This window comes from Triticum urartu, chromosome 7, assembly GCF_003073215.2.
Source record: "Triticum urartu cultivar G1812 chromosome 7, Tu2.1, whole genome shotgun sequence".
Taxonomy (NCBI): domain Eukaryota; kingdom Viridiplantae; phylum Streptophyta; class Magnoliopsida; order Poales; family Poaceae; genus Triticum; species Triticum urartu.
The window spans coordinates 674,649,431-674,656,981 of record NC_053028.1 but is presented as its reverse complement, the minus strand read 5'-3'; the positions used below and the strand labels follow the sequence as shown (position 1 = coordinate 674,656,981).

At 44.7% G+C, this 7,551-nt stretch overlaps 1 pseudogene; it reads right to left on the bottom strand.

Moving 5' to 3' along the window:
• Nucleotides 1–1,482: 1,482 nt before the first annotated feature.
• LOC125520423 lies at nucleotides 1,483–2,745 on the bottom strand (annotated as a pseudogene).
• Nucleotides 2,746–7,551: the final 4,806 nt, after the last annotated feature.

Genomic DNA, 7,551 nt, shown 5'->3' with positions numbered 1-7,551 from the left:
TTTTGGGACACAAGAGTATGTATCATGCATAGTCTTATCATATCAAGGGTAGGCTAACCTTATTATTACACTACTAGTAATACATCCGAGGAAGATGCAATTTGAGTTTCCCGCCAAGATCTGTTTTCTTTGATTATAGCACATCTGTAGTAGAGATAAGATGGTGCTTGGTGCAAACAAAATACATCTCCAATTACGAACCTGTATACTGCACGACATGCTCGTCAAGCTGTGGAACCCGATGCAAACCTACCGAAAGAATAGGCATGGCGTATCATGGTGGTGGTGGTGCGGCGTGCAAGAGGGGATGAGGGGTGAAGAAACAGAGGAAGGAGGAGGGCGAGCAAGGTAGGAAATAGAGGAAACGAAACGGTGCCCAGTCTCAGATGTCCCAGAAATCCATGGCGTCAATTCACCTCGAGATGTGCAATATATGATGTATTATCCGATGTATATCTGCTTCGCATCATTCCTGGAATAGAAAGTGGCCCACAGCACTCTCTCCGGCCAGGGTGTTCAAGCTCGTTGGTTCCTGTTTCGGCGTCAGCGACGGCGGCGATGCAGGTTTCCCGGTGATGCTGTCGTGGCTAGATCGGAGACCTATGTCTTGTTCCCTTCGCATCCTATTTGCATGCGTATCAGCATGCCTTAATATTTTCCTCACCAGTGAATACAGATGTGCTCCCCCAAAATACGTCTGTGTTCGTCGTCCACCGATGTCCAGAACGAGGAGTTCCTCCCCCAGTTTTCATGACTTTCTGTGGGGACGAGCTGGTGACCTCCATCGCATTGTTGCGATTCTAGTCCAGAGCCTTCTTCAACCTCCAGGATGTTTACGCCCAAAGAATCAATCCTCCGAGAGAATCCACCGCATCCAAGCGCTTGCCTTGCCAAGTCACTCAAACTCCAGAGGACATCGCGAACCAGCAAAGATTTCCCTGATAGAACTCCCGTCTGGCCACGGTCCCGATGAGACTAGATAATACCGAGCCATGGATCAGAATCCAACACGGGACGGCGCCGTCTAACCTTGACTCATGCCTACCTCTGCGCTACGAACTGGCCCCGCCGTATCGCACAGTTCGTGCATGTATTCCCCCGTACACGATTTCTCCAAGCACCAGACCTGACACCTTATGTCCCATTTCCCGGATCCCAAAACATCAATCAGCGAACATGATATCGAGTGCATGTCCCTCCCTGTGTGTTGCAGTTAAAGTAATAAACAAGATTTCATAACTTTTATCGATAGATCCATGGAAACGTGTAATGTAACGTCTCTTTTCTAAAGCAAGTTCCACTGGTGTTCTTCATAATGGATGTAACAAAATAGAGATACAACAAACCCGTGCAAATGCACTGGTTGATGACTAGTTCATGACTAATTGAGATGGTGATACAAGATTAAAAATTCCAAGAAGCTAGCACGTAACAGATCTTTGTTGCCGCAAGCATTTCTTCAAGTATCGAAAGGAAATTCTCCTAGCAAGCATGGAGCAATGGGATGTCCACATACGGGCCGTTGAGCACCCCATTGAAGATGACACTATACGCCTTCTCCGTCATGTGAACCTGGTCCCAGTTGGCGAACCTGGACGGGTCACGGCAAACCTTCGCGTTCTGGTCGCACCCGCGACTGGTGCCGTATGGGCCGTTGCCACCACAACACGCCACCAGAGGGTCGTCGACACCATTCCTCTTGGGGTTCCTGACAAACTCCATGGCGGCGCCATAGTAGTCTGCGTAGATGATCTTCACGCTGGGGTTGCGAGACTTGAGCCAGCCGACCTCCTGCCTCAATAGCTAGTTGTGCTTCCGGGAGAACGCGTTGTACCACTTGAGGCAGCCGAACTGGTCGTAATCCGCAGACCTGTTGCTCTTGTGATCATTCAAGTAAACCGGAATGCACCCGATGGGGAAGTTCCCCGGAACAAGGATCGTCTTTGCGCCGAGGTTAATCACCTCCTAGACGCCGGCACCTATGCGGGCTATCACGTCAGGCATGTACTGATGGGGCGTGTCCCTGCTGCGCCGAGGATCAAAGAACCAGGAGTTATAGTCGTTGCCGCCGATCTCGCCAAAGATGACAAGGGACTCGCTGAGGAGTCTCTTGGTGGCAGCTGATCACACAAACAAAAAGGAATTAGCTGAGTAATGCAAGAAAAAATATGTAATAATATGGTAAAGACCATCCATGCATGTATGCACATATATTTTATTACATGAGTACTTACCTTTTCCAGGAGCTGTCCGTGCGAGCACTGTCTTGAAGGAACCAAGCTGCGAGTCGAGGCAACCGTGGTCCGTACTTAAGTTATACCTTTTCCGGTAGTAGTCTGGGCTCAGTGCAAACGAGCCCCACACAGCGAAGTTGGCACCGGCAGGGAACTGCCCTGTCTTCTCCTCGGGCTCGCTCGGCGGCAGCAGGGGCAGGCCAAACGCTTGCGCTGATACACACACACACCAAATTTAGAAATCAAGCACGAGAGTGCACCTGCGTGCGAACATGCACTCACCGTAGAAGTCGACGATTAGACGCCCGTCGGAGCAGCGGCCAGTGGGGTGGTGGAAGTAGGTCCCTCCATAAGGGGGCATCCACATCGAACCTGTCCGGAAGTTGCCGGTGTCAATGATGGAGTCACCAAAGGCGAAGATGCGCTTGAAGCAGCCGCACGACCCGACATCAGCATTGAGCAACAGGAGTGCAAAGACCAAGAGGACGTCCATGGAAATGGTAATCCCCATTTTAGTACTCCCCGTTTTTACACTAGCTCTTGTATAGCAAGCTGGTTAAGAGTAGAAGTGTTCAAGATCGACTTTTTGTTTTGTATTCCAGATGAGTTCCTTTGAATCCCTTTTATAGCACATTATGTGGTGGAGAGTCTATCAAGATGTATCGATATTATTAATATATTTTTAGCGGCATGTACCTTACTAGTCGGCAATACTTCCTTGCAATTTAATGGTTTGTGCACTGTGAAGATATCACAATTAAAATGTCAATCCATTACAAATGCAGTCTTTTGGCAATTAACTTTGTGTTTATATTACTACTCACACAACACAATATCTCCCTGCAATTAAATTTGTCGGCATTGTGAAGATATAAGAAAATAGTCCATATCTTCTATATAAATGCAGTATTTGTGAAAGATAGGATTGGTCTTTTATGCCATTAATTCATGCCCCCATTTTCTATGTGCGCGAATGAAATATGTGGTCAGCATTCAAAACGTGTTTAAGGTTTTTATTACGTTGACATTAAGATTGATTGAAGAAATATTTTAATATGTGCCACATTTAGTGAGTATATTGATGAAAGATTGTAATACTCAAAGATTGTAATACTCGCCACATTTAGCGAGACACAATATACTGATTTCACGTGCGAAATATTAAATTATTTCCTCAGTATTTCATCGATTAATGCTCATGTCATACATCATCTAAAAGCTTATAAGGACATCGAGCGCTGTAATGCTCGTGCGTGAAATGGCATCCCCCAATACATTTTACATGCTGACCACATATCATGCATGCTCATATATAGAGTGCATGAATTAATGACATGGAAGATCAAATCTTATCTTCTAGAAAGACTGCATTAGAATATAATAGAACGATACACCATACTTGACGATCGAGAAATTGGTGTCCTCTGATGAGATTCAATGGTTTTCTAGAGGAATGTGGTAGGTCGTCATTTTAGAAGGCCAACAACGTGGTGAACATGCAAAAATGCACTGAAGTAACATTTATATATTTCTCGTAATTTTTCAGAAATGTTGCTAGGACCCTTTATTCGCATAATTTTCAGTGAAATCCTCACTTCATGTCATGCTAATAAGTTGGCCCAAACTAAAACTATTTGTAAATTTGTAACAAAAGTAAAATTACTGCAAAAATGTATAGAAATAACTTATTGATATAATGGTAGGAACCTATCTCTTGTAATCAGTATCGTGATTTTTAACATGTAAATTTAAGAAAAACAATAATGTGTAAACTTCAGCAGATTCGATTCAACCCTTTAATCTCTCTGATTTACGTACCTTGACATCTCCATAATTCGTGTGGAATCTTCAAGATCGACCATATAGAGTATACTTAATAGTGTTTTCTCTCCCCTATACCTCTTCACCTCAATTGTTCCCCCAATGGGCGAAGAACTAACCGTCACTACATATGTTATGTGTGTGCACCTGAGTCCTCTCGTCCCAATGTGAACGTTCTCCTATACCGCAAAACAATTATGTGAGCGTCTATGTGACTGCAGCCGTGCATCCCGGAGTGAGCACCAAATGACTGAATTGTTGAACCTTTATAGGCCTCGGGGTGTCGCTTTGTGCATACGTGTCCCTCGGTGAATACAAACGTTAACATGAACAGATGCATTGCTTCAACAGCCACGTCATCTCTTGAATCAATGGGCAAGAAATTATGACCATATATATTTTCTTTGACACATACACCATAATTAATTTGAATATTAAGGGTGAGAAAAAAGACAGAAATTAACCCTAGATTGTAATCAAGTATTTCTAGAACATCTCAACTTTTAATTAACTTTAATTTACATTACCATATCCAATATTTGAAAATATGTTACAGTAAAATGTTTTGAATTGTAGTTTATACATGATGCTTGAGAGGATGTAGTAAAGGCAAAGCATTTTAGGACACACCACATTTTTCATTGATCCAATCCACTAGTACAAAATGGCCCTTCACTTGTCAGAAATCTCAAGTGGGTCAACAAGAAACACCGCTAGAGATGGGCCTCTTTGGAAACTCTGCATGAGCAATCAACAGTTGGACGAAATCACTATTCTGACCCTATTAACAAACTTTGTCACAAAGTGAACTCGACATGAAAGTATTTCACGATCTGGCCCTTTTAGCAACGCCAGAGCCTGCGGCATTTCTTCCCCAAATATAAACTCCGAGCTAGCTAGCGTTCCTGCCCAAAGGAGAAACGCTGAGCTAGCTAGCGTTCCTGCCCAAATGAGAAACGCCGAGGTTTCTCGTGTTGCGGACCAGGTAAGCAACGCCAAGGGCTTTGGCGTTTCTGCACTGGCACCCAGTCCATTCGCTGCCCCGTCGCCAAAGTAAAAAACTGCTCCTAAACCCAGAGCCTAAACGCCAAGCCCTATGGCGTTTCTGGCCAGGGCAGCAACGCCCACTTGCTTGGCGTTTCTATGTGGATTGGAAACGCTAGCTACTCCAGCGTTTGAATGTGGATTTGAAACGCTAGTTAGCTCGGCGTTTCTATATAGAGAAGAAATGTCACGGGCTGTGGCGTTGCTAAAAGGGTCAGATCGTGAAATACTTTCATGTCGAGTTCATTTTGTGGCAAAGATTGCTGAAAAGGTCAGAATAGTGAGTTCGGCCTCAACAGTTAAGCTTAACAAGCTATTTGGTTTGTGAAAGTGTCGGCCTGCCATTTGTGGACTCATCAAATAATTGGTGCCGGATTTTACCACCCACGACTTGCCAAAAAGATAGCTAGCAAATGTACCGGGGCTGCCAGAGTTGTGGGCGCACTGATTATTTGGTCTTCATTCAAATGAGCAGCCAAGGATGGGTCACGGCCAATTTTTTGGCAGGGCGTCTCCGGAAAATGATACAAACAGGCCCAAAAACATACCCCTTCATTGTAAAGGTAAAATCGTTTATTTTATGTAGGACCAGTCCTGAGATTTCGGGGGCCCGGGGCGAAACTAAAACTTAGGGCCCTTAATACAAACACCATAACAACAACCATCATTTTATATAGGCTGCGGTTCTTTGAAACATATGCCAAATGCACCTAAATTGGAAAAAAAAACTATAAAAAAACTAAAGGGGTACCAAAAAATTGAAACTTTTTTGTAACTAACATGGCCTAGCGTAATACTCATGTGAAAAGGTTCTGGCAGGAATGACTCTCATGGTATTCTCGGCAAAAAAAATTGCAAGCCCACATTCATTCATGAAAGTTTTCATGTGAGTATTATGAGAAGTCATCTTTGTTAAAAGAAAGTTTCATCTTTTTAACTCTTTATTACATTACTTTTAAAATAATAAATTCAATTCGGGTGCAATGGGACCTGAGATGCATTTGTTATTTCTGTTATATATGGGACTGTTACCAATTAACACTTGGATGCATCTAAAAGTAATATTTATATCACATAACATGTACATATTACCTTAATATTCCTAATGCAAAGCAACATATGATGCAAAGTTAACCTAAAATTAACTAGTGGAATGTGCCGTGCATCCAATGCATTAAGAGTGTTCTCAGGGTCACTTACATTCACATTTTCTCCCTGTATTCCATTAGCCGGCCCATCCATAGCTACTGTCACAAACTCTATATTCGTCCAAGCATCAGTGGTATTCTCCAAAATAATATCAATGACCCCTCTTCATGATTTTATCAACTCATCCACAAATCCTTTTTGATAGTTCTGAAATCCAAATAAATGCACAAGAGCGACAAACCAATTATAATGAAATATCTTAATATAAATTAACCTATATAGATAACGAATTAGTGATTAATGGTATTACCGTGTACGTACAGAGGTTCCGGCCGGCAAGACAAGAAGTGGTTAACTGCTGATCAGTTGATGCCCTGGTTCTGGTTGGATCCAAGAAGGAGGCCCCTAGAGTCCTAGGCGGAGCATTAGAGAAGCGATCAGATCACAGTATCACACAAAGAGCCGCGAAGCCGGAGCAATCTCTCGCGGTTGGCCGTCACTCTCCGACCTCTGCACCGTAGCCGCCGCCGGTTGCCGCTTTCGTCGCGTACAGGTAGATCGTAGTCGCGTAGTTGTATCGATAGGCCATGAGTGAAGGAAAATCTTTGGAAACGAGTGAAAGAAGATGAGAGGACGACCGTAGATTGCTCCCAGGCTCCCGGAACGTGTGCCCTTCGACTATGCGATTCCCCATAGGCTGACAATCGTACGTCGCAGCAACCAAAAATTAGGCCATGGGCTATGTACCAGCCATGTGCATACTACTAGGCATGGGGACCCGGGGCGGCCGCCCCTCCTGCCCCCCCTCAGGACCGGCCCTGATTTTATGCTGACTTTGCTTGCCGGTTAACCAATTCCCTGACATCCAGATCCATTTTCTCATGTTAGATCACAACATACACATTAGTCACATTTGTGTTCCTTCCTCCCTTTCTCTCCTCCAAGGAAAGGCGTCTAGGGTTTCCTGCCTCCCGGCGGCGGTGCCGCCGATCCCCACGTCTCCAGTGACCTTAGGGCCATGGGTGTGCGGTGGATCCCGGCCCTTGCCGGTGGGAGGGCTCCGTTTTCAGGTGCTTCTTCAAGTTTTGTTAGGATTTGTGTCCTGGTCAAGAAGACGAGACGGCGGCGGCTTCTTGAAGATGGAATAAGATTCTCCCCGTCTAACCCCCGTCCTGATGGTGTGTCTAGTATCGTCGTAGGGCGTGTGGATGTGTGTCTCCGGCGGATCTCGCGAGATTCGATCGGCGGTTTTCTTTGGTGGATCCGCTCGGATTCGGTCTTTGTTCGTCTTTGTTCATGTGTC